At 32.5% G+C, this 16278-nt stretch overlaps 1 pseudogene; it reads right to left on the bottom strand.

Moving 5' to 3' along the window:
* Window positions 1–235: 235 nt before the first annotated feature.
* LOC107009921 lies at window positions 236–13962 on the bottom strand (annotated as a pseudogene).
* Window positions 13963–16278: the final 2316 nt, after the last annotated feature.

Here is a 16278-nt window from a genome sequence, read left to right as displayed (position 1 = left end):
TATTAACAGAAAAGAAATGTTATTTTATCCTTGCAGATCCATGTATTTGAGTTAAAAGACAGTAGTGCAAGACATAGCAGGACAGGACTACAAAGTACAAACTGAAAAATAGGATTTGACCGAAGAACTACAAAGTGAACACAAGTTTAACTTCATACTAGTCATCAATGTCTAATGTCGAAAAAATATATCGAAATGGAATTTTCACATTTGGAAAAAAAAAATACATGGGCAGTAGAATTTATCTCGTTACGAGTTCACATATCTGCAAGTAATAGACAAGAGTGTATGATATTGGTTTGAAAGTGGCAGAATTATGCAGGGCAATTCTAACTTCTTGTAGAAGCTTTTCGCCTTTTCTTACGCAGGGGATTTCCATTTACAAGGACTTGTTCCAGAAGATTAACTCGCACAGACTTGAATTCATAGTGCTGCAGTAGAAATAACAATGTATTAGCGAGGAGTGACAAATTTTGGCTGGCAGATTATTTTAAATCACACGAGCAAGGCAAATGATTGACAATATCATTTTTCATCCAATTACTCACATGCCAAAAGTAGCCACCTTAATTCATTCGGAAACTTGTTGGTTATTTGATTCAGATATAGCAAAAAATTGGCTTCATCTCTCTGTTTAGGGAAGATCGCTCTGCTTCCAATCAGTTAATACCAAGAAAAGGGCAGATTAACTCCCTATTGGTAAACTTGTCAATTTTACCATACTATTGACACCAAATTACCACTGCTTAAGGCTCAAGTACACCCTGCCTTGACGTGTTATAAGGTGGAGTCTTTACACAAAATAAAGGGATATAAACTAATAGAACACATCTAATATGTGGTGCTTACAAGAAAAAAAAAACGTGATATAGAAGGAAAACTGAAATTTTTAATAGCATTGCATCTGAAGTACCATAGATATTATAACGAGTTTACCTTTCCTTCCCATTCAAAGTCAACAAATTTGCAAATGGGATCCAGTAGTGTGACCTGATCTCCTTGTTTAATCTGTCAAAAAGAGTACTTTGTTAAGTAATGATATGAAAATCTAGTTCCTATGTCATTTTTCACTTCTTTTCCTTTTTGTTTCTTTTTGTCCTTGCAGCATCAACTTTTCATCGAGCATGCTTTTCCTAAAAGAAGCTTAGTTTATGGAGTTGATAACTTTGATGGTCACTCAACTATCAATTGTTTTCACAGAAAGTCACTCAACTTTCATTTTCAACTCAAAAGTCACTCAATTATATTTTCTTTGCGCAGAATGTCACTCAACTTTCATTTTCAACTCAAAAAGTCACTCAATTATAATTTCTTTGCGCAGAAAGTCACTCAACTTTCATTTTTAACTCAAAAAGTCACTCAATTATGATTTCTTTGCACAGAAAGTCACTCAACCTATTTAATTGTTTTTCAATTAAAATTCAGTGACATGAAATTTTAATTATTAACCAAAATTTTAAAAATAAAATATTATATATCCATTTAATGACCCCCGCCCATTCAATCCAACCCTCTAAAAATATAACATTAAACATTTTATTTTACAAAGATCCTTAACAGCAGTCCTTGGATAAGAAAGATCCTTCGCTTATTTTTTAGGCATGTAGGTAGTGCTGCAGCAGTTTAGCAGCAGACCAACGTGTCAATATCTGAAATTTATTTGTTTGATTTTCTTATCTCAGTTTCTCTTAGATAATATACTTCACTAGACCACTTTTTTCTAGGAAGTAAGATCTTAATGGATAAATGTACCAAGAAATATTAAACAACATAAAGTAGTGCTTACTTCTTTCTCCTTTGTGTTGAACATTGTAAGTATAAAACTGTTCTCATCAGAGTCACAGAGCACATAGTATCTGTAGAATAAGAATACACATTGAGAAATAAGTATTTAAGCATAAAGTAGGACTGCAGAAACAAAATTTTCACTTTTAAAGGAAATTCAGAAAATGATCAACTCGTGTGGGTTTCTCCAAGATGAAGTAACTTACAATAAACCTCGATATGCATATTCAACTAAGCACTGTACTTCTGCTACAACCGCCCTCCAATTGTTAGGGCCTTCAGTTAAGAGATCCACGGTTGCTCTTTTGTATGGAGGATTCACTACCAGAAAGCACATTACCTCAACAAATAGGTAAACAGGTGATTAAAGCAGGACCTCTTTTAAATAGATCATGTTCTGAGTCTTACATAAACAACCTCCATCCATTCCATTACACTTTCTCTTGTTCTTTCCTTGACTCTTTCCCTTACTCTTCCCCTTATTCTTGTCATTACGCTTACCCTGAAAAGCAGGATCACATAATTTAAATGCATCCTTTACAATCTCATTCATAATGTCTTAACAGCTTCAATAGAACAAAAACATTTAACAATTGAGAATGTTAAGGCATTATATTTTCAAGACTATGTCATAGTTTTCCTGTTTAAAGAAGAAATTAAAGAAGAATAAACAACTAAAAATGTGCACTGTTCAGTCAATACAGGAGGGGCTCAGTTAACTCATTGAACAAATAAATTGGGATTTCAGTGAGCATGTTGTTTTTGTCGTTGTAGTAAGTGAAAAGGATAGTAACTACATAGTTACAAATAGTATTACTGACTTAGCAACTAATCTTAGCTGCCTATTGCAGTTTCCTAGCCTCTACTTGTTTGACAATATTCAAAGATTCACCCAATCAATTGCGCCGCAAACCTACACATTAAGACAAGTTTACAAACCATAGAAATGCATGACTATGTTTTGGTGTTTTTCCTGTCATACCATAAAACCAAATTTCATGTTTATTCCCCCTAGCTATTATTAGAACTTGTTACCTAAAGGTTGTCAGAGCAGAACTTTGTAGATATTGACTGGTTATCTTGGATGCTATCTTAAAGGACTACCCCATCATACATTATGTTATAGCTGGAAACAGAAAGCATTCCTTGGTAATCTGACGATGAAATCAGTGTTTAAACAGGCTAAAGTTCCATACTAGTGACAGGTACGTGTGAACACATCAAACACTCCACTTTGACATGTTGGGAGTTGGACAGGTCAGATGTTGAATTGCAGGGAGTGTGACTCCTTAAATACCTCTTGGGAAAAATGAACATTTGATCATACTCACTTCCCTTATGATTCTAATGTCGTCAACCAAGCCGTTCTTAATGCAATGGATCATAGTACCACTTATGCATGCTTTATATAAAATAACCACAATGTCATAATCTTACCTGAAGTAATCCTTGAAATTTGTCAAGAAGCTTAATCGTCACTTGCTTTTCATAGAAAGCACCACTAGCAGGATCCATTGATGCAGCATCTGAGAATCCCTTTAGGCACATCGTGTAGTTCTCGAGAAATCTATTCACCTGAGAAAACAAATATTAAATTTCCCCAACACGGAATCGATGACAGAAGGTGTTTCTGTGATCCACACAAGAAATTGCAAACCTATATCCTTCCTTTGCTGCATGGTGCAGTGTACCACTTGATACATGGTCTCTTGTCTTTCTTTTTCTTTCTTTTTGTTTTTTCTAACTCTTGTTTTTTAAGAACACCATCATAAAAATAAGAGGTGATAATTAGAAACAATTGAGAACCTTGTGTTTTGAAAGATCCTATATATGATACAACAGTTCATAAGTGAAAATCAATTGTTCTTTTCAACAACTTACCACGCTACAGTGGATTACAAGTTGTGCATTTGACTTTTCTGTTGGGATTTCTTTCTGAAATAGGGTAGGAAATCAGAAGACCTTTCCACATATATTTCATGTTAAAATAAGGAGAAATAAATGTACAGAGACAAGGTTGAAAGAACTACTTACAGCATTTTCAAATGCCTGTAATGCCAGTCGAAGCTTATTGCGATCCATTCCTTTACTCACAAAAAAGTATTCCATATAGGCACGCCCTAAGGTATCTACCACCCAAATGAAGTTCAGTGAAGGACTTGAAAATTGGATTTATCAAAATGTTTATTATAGCTAAAACTGTGTGCAGATACACTTTATAGTAAAGCTCAATTATAACATACACTTTATAGTAAAGCAGGACACTTGGCATACCATACACTTGTAGTTGTATGCTACTTCTTGACTATAGTAAATTGGCAAAGCTGAGAGTGCTAAAGCACGGAATGCTTATGACACAATATGAGTGATTAAAGCAGTTCCTCTTTTAGATAGATTTTGTTCAGATTCTTACATAAACAACCTCCATCCATGCGATCCAGAGCGAGTGTCTTTCCGGCATATTTGATACAACTTTTAAGGTGCGGGGCTGGATTTTCAGATACTATGAAATAGATATACAATCAGATGAACAGATCAGCAGCAGCGGCTAGTATTTTGTATGTTTTCTACTGTATATATAAATAAACTGTTTGATATTAATGAGGAATAACAGAAAAATTACACTCACATATTGCAGTTCTCATTTCAAGATCTGTCCTTCGACGTAAAACTCCAAGATTTTCTTTATCCTAACAGAAAATAAAAGAGGAAGAATCCATTAAATGAAGGGAGAATTTGAAGTTTGGAAAATGGAAAACTTAAGAACTGGAGAAGCAGCGAAATCTAACAAATTTAAGGACAATCTTGTAGCAGTCTCTAGCTCTAAGATAGTCCCCTTTCTTGGCCTAGCAGAGGCCGAGGCAATCCCAAGCTTCCAGCCATAAAGACTTCAGTGCAGTCTGTTAGATAAAATTAACATCAAGAAGAAACCAAACACAAATTCAAATATGTAAGTTTTTATTTTTACTTACCGCCTTTGTGAGATGATGCTCTGCTTTCTCATTGTAAACATCAGGAATTGCATTATAAAACCTTCCTTTTAGATACTCGAACATCGCATCGTCATGATTTAATTCCCTGTTCTCTGCACGAATTCATACCACTTAAACGATAAATTAAATTGAATGCATTTTTTTTTCTTCTTCTGCATTATCCATACCTTTAGGAATGGAGTCAAGGAGTTCAATGCAACAATCAATTTGATGTTCAATTTCAGAAATATTCCGTTCATTCTCAATTTCAGAAATTTTCCGTTGTGTGGTTGACGGAAAACGCTGATCGCAAAAATCACAAAGGCATTCCAGCAGTTGAGTCATAATTGGAACCCAATCTTCGTAGTTGGATTCTTTTAGATGAGTAGAAACTTGTTCAATGTTGGATTTTAGATCAGCAGAGACTTGTCCTTTCTCCCTAGAAACCTCTTCAGTTGGAGTGCTCATCTTCAATGATGAATTGGATTCATTTAGATGAGTAAAAACATCTTCAATGGAAGATTTTAGATCTTTTTGATGAGTAGAAACTTCTTCAATGGCAGATTTTAGATCTTTCAGAATAGTAGAAACTTCTTCAGTGGTGGATTTTAGATGGTTTAGATGCGTAGAAAGTGCTTCAATGGTGTATTTTAGATCTTGTAGACGAGTAGAAACTTGTTCCATGGTCAATGATGGATTTTGGAAAGCTGATGAAGCTCAACTGCAAATTCTGTGGAAATTCTATGGGCGATGAAGCTCAACTGCAAAGTTTGTTAATGGCGGTTTACAACTTTTGGGAGGGAAATTCTGTTTATAAGTATTCTGATGGATCACACCTTCTTCATTTTATAATTTTAAGAAATTACACTGCCACCCCCAATACTTTCTGTATTCACTTTTTCACCACCAATGTTTAGAAACTCATATATATTTACTAGTTTCGAGAACGTGCTTTGCACGTGAATATTACTCATTTAAGTTATTAAAATTTAATTGTGTACATATTCAAAATGTTTAATTGATTTATAAGGAAAATATTTAAAGTAATTAAATATTTTTATCAATTTATTAAGAATGGAATATTTTAAACGATGTAACACATAATTATATTAAAAATTGCTCAATGTGTAATAATGAGGTGACTTATTTAGTATATAAATCTTTATATGTTGCTCTATATTGTATTCTAATATTTAAATTGCTTTTTGTATATAAATATTTATATGTTGCTGTGTATTGTATTCTAATATTTAAATTGCTTTTATTATGATTAAAACTTTTATCATCAATATGACATGAGAGTGAACAATATATTTTAAAATATATCTTAATTCCACGTAACCCATCATACATGAAAGCACATTTTAAAATACATTTTAATTACTTCTTTGTAGGCTTTAGATATTGTGCATCGCATTAAGTGCATACTATGAAGGAATTATATATAATAGCAAACTAATAATCTAAAATAAATGGAGTAGCTACGATTTGATTTAATTGTGCTCCATAGCAAACGTTAGCCAAAGTTTGTCAGTCGCCTCTCTCCCAAAAATCTAGCTCGCCACTCTCCCTCTGCTCGCCTCTCTCGCTTTATACACAGAAGTGTATAAATTGTGTTTCTGTTTTGTATAAAGCGAGAGAAAATTGTATTTCACTGCAATTGTATAATGCACAATTGTATAATTCGTTGCCTATTTCGCTGCAATATTTGTATAAAATTTATTTTGCATACAATTGAATCGAAGTAAAATGTATGGATATTGCATAAATATAAGTGTATAGGAAGAAGATATATGTTTTTCTCTCGCTTTATACAAAAACAAAAACACAATATATACACTTCTGTTGTATAAAGCGAGAGAAAATTGTATTTCACTGCAATTGTATAATGCACAATTGTATAATTCGTTGCCTATTTCGCTGCAATATTTGTATAAAATTTATTTTGCATACAATTGAATCGAAGTAAAATGTATGGATATTGCATAAATATAAGTGTATAGGAAGAAGATATATGTTTTTCTCTCGCTTTATACAAAAACAAAAACACAATATATACACTTCTGTTGTATAAAGCGAGAGAAAATTGTATTTCACTGCAATTGTATAATGCACAATTGTATAATTCGTTGCCTATTTCGCTGCAATATTTGTATAAAATTTATTTTGCATACAATTGAATCGAAGTAAAATGTATGGATATTGCATAAATATAAGTGTATAGGAAGAAGATATATGTTTTTCTCTCGCTTTATACAAAAACAAAAACACAATATATACACTTCTGTTGTATAAAGCGAGAGAAAATTGTATTTCACTGCAATTGTATAATGCACAATTGTATAATTCGTTGCCTATTTCGCTGCAATATTTGTATAAAATTTATTTTGCATACAATTGAATCGAAGTAAAATGTATGGATATTGCATAAATATAAGTGTATAGGAAGAAGATATATGTTTTTCTCTCGCTTTATACAAAAACAAAAACACAATATATACACTTCTGTTGTATAAAGCGAGAGAAAATTGTATTTCACTGCAATTGTATAATGCACAATTGTATAATTCGTTGCCTATTTCGCTGCAATATTTGTATAAAATTTATTTTGCATACAATTGAATCGAAGTAAAATGTATGGATATTGCATAAATATAAGTGTATAGGAAGAAGATATATGTTTTTCTCTCGCTTTATACAAAAACAAAAACACAATATATACACTTCTGTTGTATAAAGCGAGAGAAAATTGTATTTCACTGCAATTGTATAATGCACAATTGTATAATTCGTTGCCTATTTCGCTGCAATATTTGTATAAAATTTATTTTGCATACAATTGAATCGAAGTAAAATGTATGGATATTGCATAAATATAAGTGTATAGGAAGAAGATATATGTTTTTCTCTCGCTTTATACAAAAACAAAAACACAATATATACACTTCTGTTGTATAAAGCGAGAGAAAATTGTATTTCACTGCAATTGTATAATGCACAATTGTATAATTCGTTGCCTATTTCGCTGCAATATTTGTATAAAATTTATTTTGCATACAATTGAATCGAAGTAAAATGTATGGATATTGCATAAATATAAGTGTATAGGAAGAAGATATATGTTTTTCTCTCGCTTTATACAAAAACAAAAACACAATATATACACTTCTGTTGTATAAAGCGAGAGAAAATTGTATTTCACTGCAATTGTATAATGCACAATTGTATAATTCGTTGCCTATTTCGCTGCAATATTTGTATAAAATTTATTTTGCATACAATTGAATCGAAGTAAAATGTATGGATATTGCATAAATATAAGTGTATAGGAAGAAGATATATGTTTTTCTCTCGCTTTATACAAAAACAAAAACACAATATATACACTTCTGTTGTATAAAGCGAGAGAAAATTGTATTTCACTGCAATTGTATAATGCACAATTGTATAATTCGTTGCCTATTTCGCTGCAATATTTGTATAAAATTTATTTTGCATACAATTGAATCGAAGTAAAATGTATGGATATTGCATAAATATAAGTGTATAGGAAGAAGATATATGTTTTTCTCTCGCTTTATACAAAAACAAAAACACAATATATACACTTCTGTTGTATAAAGCGAGAGAAAATTGTATTTCACTGCAATTGTATAATGCACAATTGTATAATTCGTTGCCTATTTCGCTGCAATATTTGTATAAAATTTATTTTGCATACAATTGAATCGAAGTAAAATGTATGGATATTGCATAAATATAAGTGTATAGGAAGAAGATATATGTTTTTCTCTCGCTTTATACAACAGAAGTGTATATATTGTGTTTTTGTTTTTGTATAAAGCGAGAGAAAAACATATATCTTCTTCCTATACACTTATATTTATGCAATATCCATACATTTTACTTCGATTCAATTGTATGCAAAATAAATTTTATACAAATATTGCAGCGAAATAGGCAACGAATTATACAATTGTGCATTATACAATTGCAGTGAAATAGGATAGCGAATTACACAATTGCAGCGAAATAGGCCAGCGAATTATACAATTTAGGCCAGCGAATTATACAATTGTATATGTATAGCGAATTATAAAGTTTTTATGTTTGCTATGGAGCACAATTATACAAACTTTGCTATAGCATAAAAATATGAATTTTTTGTTTGTTATATGTGAAAGTTACCCTATTATGAAACGACATTTTATCTGTAGCCTTATCTTCGGAAAAATTTATTGTTATAATCATTGTTTGATTTAATTGTACTTATGATAAATTATTGTTATTTCTCCATCTCCAGGTGAATCTCACTCGTCACAGTCGTTCTTTCCCTCGCCTCTCTCANTATATATATATATATAATTTTCTTTTGTCTTTATCTCTTTCTCGCTTAATACGAACACAAATTACACAATTGATCTTTTGTATATGCATACCAAAGCAGATTATACTTCTTTCTTTTGTATATGTATAACGAAATTATACAACTGCTTTCTTTTGTATATGTATAGCGAAATATACATATTTATGTTTGCTATTGAGCACAATTATACAGATTAGTTATAACATACAAATATTGATTTTGATGATTGCTATATATATGTGTGTGAAAGTTGCTCTAATTAAAAAGGGGCCCTTCTGTTCACTGAGTTTTAGGTACTTCTCAAAATTATCTTTAACAAATATATATAGAGTTTGAGTTTTGAAAATTTGTTTCTTTTACTTTTTTTTTTTTTGATAAAAGCACTACATTTTTTTAATAATGAACTTTCTACATTGTAAATTTAATTTGAACTAAAATTTAAAGTCATTATATTTTGAAACTAAATGTATAGATAATGAAGAGAATTCTAGAAAGGAGTACTTGAGGAGATATGTCATTTAAGTAGAAAACGTAAATAGATAAAAGGTTTTTGTAATTTATGAGCTGTAATAAATATTATAATTTATTTTAATTATCAAACAATAATAAGTTTATGTGTTTTTGCTTCACATATAAGAAATAAAAAAGTGTCTCGATAAGTATTCCTAACTATGTTCTTACTAGTGCAAATCTTTACTTTCTTACTCACTCTTTCCACCTAATTTGGGTTCTTGAAGAGTTCATTGTAATCTTAATTTATCAGTAGGTTTAAGTTATAATAAGGGAACGCTTATTGGATTGTCAATTTTGTTATTGTACTGCCATTAATTTTAATACCACTCTTGTACTATTCCGTCAATTTGTATTTCATTTTTCATCCTTACATATATGTTTATTTACAAAGATAAGAAAACAAAGATAAGAAATTGTAGTTTAGTTTATTATTTGTTTCATTTTTATGTTGTTTGATCATTTGGTTAATGAAATAGACTGAAACCAAGGAATTTCAGGCAAGGGTTTTAATGGTACTCTCTTTAGGGAGATGAACTATTTTTTGTCTTTTCACTTTATCAAACATTTTCTTTTAAAGAAATTAGACGAAAATTTCATCCATATGTGTAATGCTACTTAAAAAATTCTTTCAACGGGATTATTGAGTTTCTTTAAGGGACAAATAAGTTCAAACATATAGTTGAGATATTTAGTAGGTTAAAAAAAGTATTACAATAAGATTAAAATAAGAGAAGTATAATATCGTCAATTTTAAGAGGCGAGTGTTATAAGTCGAATTCAAACCATTTTAAAAAGCCAAATTCAAAGAAAAGTGTATGAAATTATCCCCCTTTTCATTCGTAGATCTATTATATTCTATGCTAATTGCATGTTAGTTCTACATTTTATGCATTTATCCTATAGAATAACATAATTTTAGTGAAAACATGTTTTTGGCTCATCCTTGCACCAATGAGTGTAAACCTTTGTTTTATTTATCTACTATAAAATGTATATATTCCTTCAATTTTTTTCTGTTAAATCTATTATTCTTTTTATTATCATGTCATAATTCTATACAAGAACGTATTCAAATGGATACATAGTTTATAATTTTTTTGAATAATAACAACTCTAACATAAAAGAATAGGTATATTAGATGGTATTAAAGGATTTGTTTTGCTGTTTAACTCAAATTACAAATTTACGTAGTTGAATCTGTAATATAATTTATTTGGATTTGAAGATCGAAAAAATCATTAAAAACATTAATAGTATCATAACTTTATTTAAGAAAACAAAATAATATTAGAAGTATTTCATTACCGCATGTAGCGCGACTTAGTTTCCTAGTTACAATAAATAGCAAAAGAAAATAGATATAATTATTATATTACACAAATCTGAAAAAGTTGTTTGGATGATGGTATTGACAAAATACACAAAGCAAATAACGCCCTATTACAATTTACAATATATAAGGCGAAAAAAGAACATCTCTTTCTAAATAATGAATGAGAATTAGCTAAACTATTACAACATATTCTGTCTAAATGATGAAACTAACTTTACCATCTAGTAAATTAATTGGATGTATAGTTGTCATGTACCCTAATTTGGTTTTCATATGAAATTTAGTTTTTCAAACTTTCTTTATCCACTAGATGGACTCCCCAATGATCACTGATGAGTGGAATGGAAATATTTCATTCTGCAAATTATTTCAATCACTAGTGTTCGGTTCCTTATTTGTGTTATTATTTTATTTTAATAAAATGGATTAAGGGGACAAGGGGGAGTGATCAGAAATTAATGGCAATGGTTGTGTGATGATGGGTCAAGTTAAGTTTGGAAACAATGAAGGTTAGGTTGCAGCCTGGGATTATTATTATATAGTTAGGCTTTAGAGTATTACTTGGCAAGACCTAGTTTCAATTTGTAGATTTGTATGTAAAGTGAACAAGAAGAAGATAAAGAAGAAGAAGATATGGAAGAAGAAGAAGAAGAAGAAGAAGAAGAGTAGAGAAAAGAATATTTGTTATTTCAAAATTATTGAGTAGTTATATTTTCTAATTCTAACAAACTTATACTTATTCGTAACTAACTAGCTAACTAATTATTGAAAAAGTAGGTTACAGAGTAACATTGTTTAGGGAACATATATAAGAACCAGATTCATGTATTTGGTTCTTCTTTGTTGTACTCATTCTCAACACTCCCCCTCAAGCTAGGAAGTGAAAAGATGTTCAGAACTCCTAACTTGGAGCTGAGATGTTGCAGTTGCACTTTTGTAAGTCCTTTAGTAAGAAGATCAGCTGGTTGATCTTGTATCAAAATGTAATTGGTAGATACTAATCCTTGTGTGATTTTTTCTCTTATAAAGTGACAATCAATCTCAATGTGTTTTGTTCTTTTATGATAGACTCTATTGACTGCAAGTTGTATAACAGATTTGCTATCAGTATGTATGTTGATAGGTAGTGAAACTTCAATCTCAAGCTCCTTCATTAAACCTTTCAGCCATATAATGTCTGTTAAAGTGGTAGCAATGCTCCTGTATTCAGCTTCAGCTGAGCTTCTAAAGACAGTTGTTTGTTTCTTTGACTTCCATGCCACTATTGACCCTTCATATTGAACAAAGTAACCAGTTATTAGTATTATTTGAGTAGCTGGACAATATTAGATCTTGCCCTTGTTGGTTCTTCACATATCTCACAATCCTTAATGATGTAGTCATATGCGACTTCTTAGGTTGTTGTATAAATTGACTTAATGCCTAAACACCATAGGAGATGTCAGGTCTTGTCATAGTTAAGTATAGTAATTTGCCAACTATCCTTTGATAAGCTCCTGATCAGTTAGTGGATCAGGTTCTGTCATCTGTCGCTCTTCATCATACTGTTTAGTAGTCAATTTTGAGGTGGTGTCAATTGGAGTTCCAACTGGTTTAGATGCACTTAGACCAGTTTCAGAAATTAATTCTAGTGCATACTTTCTTTGATGCATTAGAATACCTTGCTTTGATCTTGCAAATTCAATTCCCAGAAAGTACCTTAACTCTCCTAAGTCTTTCATCTTGAAAGCTTGCTTCAAATGATCCTTTGTTTCTTCAATTAGGCGCAAATTACTTCCAGTGACTAGCATGTCATCCACATAAACAAGAACCAGAACCATGTCTGTTGTTGTCTTCTTCATGAACAAGGAGTGATCATGTTCACTTTGTTTGAACTCAAATTTGAGTAGTGCCTGAGATAGTTTAGCATTCCATTGTCTTGGGGCTTGCTTTAGTCCATAGAGTGATTTAGTGAGTCTATAAACTTTATTCTCCCCTGACTCTTAAATCCCTGAGGAAGATCCATATAAATTTCATTAGGTAGGTCCCCTTGTAGAAAAGCATTGAATACATCTATTTGATGGATATGCCATTGCCTTTGAGCTGCAATTGTTAGTTCTGTTCTCACAGTCTTCATCATCACCACTGGACTGAATGTCTCGTCATAATCAATTCCTTTCTTTTGGTTGTAACCCTTTGTTACTAGTCTTGCCTTATACCTCTCTATTTCACCTGTGCTCTTATATTTGATTTTATAGATCCATTTGCAACCTATAGGCACCTTTCCTTTTGGAAGAATAAGTACCTCCCATGTATGATTATTTTGAAGTGCGTCACTCTCAGATTGCATCGACTCTACCCGCTTAGGATCAGAAACAACTTCTTTGTAGTTAACATGTTCAATATTGCAGGAATCTTAGTCAGATATGATTGATATGAATGATTTAGATGATCATATGATAGGTATTTGTCCAAAGAATATGGGGTATGTGTAGCATGGAGAGATACAAAGTCTTTCATACATAGTGGTGGTTTCTTTCCCCTTGTAGATCTTCTGTTTTCTTCTTATATCACAAGTGGACCTGGTTCAGGAACTTGATTTATATTAGGTGCAGAATTATTGGTTTCTGTAGGGACCTCCTCAGCTGAACCTATTCCTTGATCCTGGTCAATAATAATCAACTGATGTGATGATTGTCCATCATTTAAACCAGTGATTCTAAACAGAGGTGTATGTTTTTGATTTTGTAATTTGAATGGAAATATATCTTCCTTGAATATTACATCTTTGTGTACAGAGAAAACATGAGAAGTCAGATCATATATCAAGTAACCTTTTTGAGTAATTGCATAGCCTAAATGAACAACTATTCTGGACCTACTCTTTAGTTTATCAGGTTTGTAACATCCCGTATCCGAAACAGACCAAAAACCAGCTCTTCAGAAAATCTACAAGTGCAACCAACGGGGAAATCGATGAATTGTAGAGTGACCCGTGGTCCGTCTGGCACATTTGTCAATGAGATCAGAAACCCCCAAAATCTCAGCCTAGAAATATTTGGTTAAGTCTTGGTTGACGGACGGACCTACGGTCCGTAGGTCAGACTACGGTCCGTAATCTATGACCGTCAATTAAGACCCCATTCACCCACTTTTTGGACAAGATCCACGGATGACCAGCACGGTCCGTAGGTGGACCCACGGTCCGTAGGTTTGACCGTAGGTTGGAATTAGCAGGCAGTTAAGCGGGAAGTGCAGTTGGGTCAACTTCAAATGTTCATAACTCTTAGCACAAATGAATTAGGTGTCCCATGACCTACCCATAGATATATAATTGCATTAGCTTTCCATATCCACCGACCTTGCAAAAATCCGACCTTTGAGTAAAAATTTATGCCTGTTTTAGTAAAGGCCTGTCGAACACGCCCAACCTACGGACCAAACGACGGACCGTCAGTCCTGGTCGGCGTTTGGTCCGACAACACTTTACCCAGGAGTCTTTTAGTCTTTTCCCACTTCATTTAAGCCCTAAGATACGTTGTTTTGACCCTAAATTATCAGATTTTAGTCAGTTTAAGCCTAGAAACATAACTAAAACTTACCCTAAGTCAAGTCATTAATAAAAACATAGAAAAATTAGAAGCAAGAAAGGAGAAAAAGGTCAAGAACCCCAGTTGAAGAATGCAACAAGGTTCCAACAGTTCCAGCCCCAAAATCTGAATATTTCTCCGCGAATTTCATCATCAAGTATGTGGGATTTCACTAGTGGGTTCCTTTCACCCATTGGGTCCCTAGTTTTCAGTCAGATTCTTGATTTCATATCATGATTAGACTTAGGGTTTCTAAAACTTCAACAGAACTTCATGAAATTATTAGTTATATGTTACAAATCATATTATCATGTTATTAGTTAGTTTATTGCATGAATTTCAGAACTCCTAGCTATGTATTTCTTTAGTTCTTGAATTACACATGCTAGGTCAGATATTTCAGTTACTTCAGATATACATGTTTCAGTCATAAATGCATAATTACCAGATTAATTATTGCATTCTCAGTTTGCATGTTCAGTTTTGAGCTATCCACTATTTATAGAAAATTCAGACATAATCAGTTAACTATATTAATTCATGGGAGTAGAATAATACCGAGTTGGATTAGGGTTCAGCGTACCCAAGCCAAGTAGGTTGTAAGTCCCCTCTGTGGGCAATCAGCTTAGTGATCGCACCAGCATGCCTTTATACCTTTGACAGGGTATATTGGGTCCTCTCGATAGGGCGTATACATCGGACTCCACATTTAACTCATGTGGTTTTATTATCGATTATTAGTATCTCCCACAGATTAGTCAGACTCTCTTGCATTGACCATTTATCAATAAATTCAGTATTCAGTTTCAGCATGTTATAAATTGGTCATTGCATCCGTTAACTCAGAATTCAGTATATCATGTTCAGATCATTATATTGCTTTTGAGCTTGTTCAGTTATGTTTTATTTCAGCGTTATTCTATCCTACATGCTCAGTACCTTTCAAGTACAGACGCATACATGCTACATCTTCTCGTGATGTAGGTTTAGGTTCTCAGCATCCAGATCACGCATAGATCAATTTCCTAATCTCCAGTTCAACAGATTCAATGGTGAGTCCTCATTCTCCGAGAACAATAGTCATGATCTTCTTTTTCAGTATTTTAGTCATTTAGTTTCAGTTTTTGCTAGATTTAGCTGGGGCTTGTCCAAGTATTTCTAGTCCAGTTTAGAGGCTATTTTCTGACATAGTTAGTTTCAGCTTAGTATTGAGTTGGTATTTCTTTTGTATTAAACTCATCGTTTTCAAATATCTCCGTAATAGATTATGGGTATTCCCCATCTTTTCAGTTTAAAGTATGATTTAGCTTGCGCATTCAGTTTATTATCTTTAGTATGCTCATGATCGTACCATCAGGGTTAGCTTGGGTTCACTTGTGGTCCTAGGTTCTGTGTCTACGTCTCGGGGGTTGCTCGGGGCGTGAAAAAACTCGGTATCAACGCACTAGGTTGAAGAGTCCCAAGATGTCTAAAAAACCGCACTAAATAGAGTCCTTGTCATGGGTGTGAAGTGCACCACATCTAGTGAGAGGGAGGCTACAAAGTGTTTTAGGAAAACTTCACTTTCTTGTTACTATTATCGTGCGTGAGGTATCATCTTATTCAATTCTAACTTTACATTCTACTTTTCAGATCATGCCTCCTCGTAAAGCTAACGCTAGGAATGAGAATGCCAAGAATGCGAACGCAACTCCTCTAGTCCCAGATCAAGAAGTCTCCAATGCTGAGTTCAAAAATTC

Source organism: Solanum pennellii, chromosome 2 (assembly GCF_001406875.1).
Source record: "Solanum pennellii chromosome 2, SPENNV200".
In the NCBI taxonomy this organism is placed as follows: Eukaryota; Viridiplantae; Streptophyta; class Magnoliopsida; order Solanales; family Solanaceae; genus Solanum; species Solanum pennellii.
Note: the sequence above shows the minus strand (reverse complement) of the source record. Positions and strands in the feature narration are given on the sequence as shown.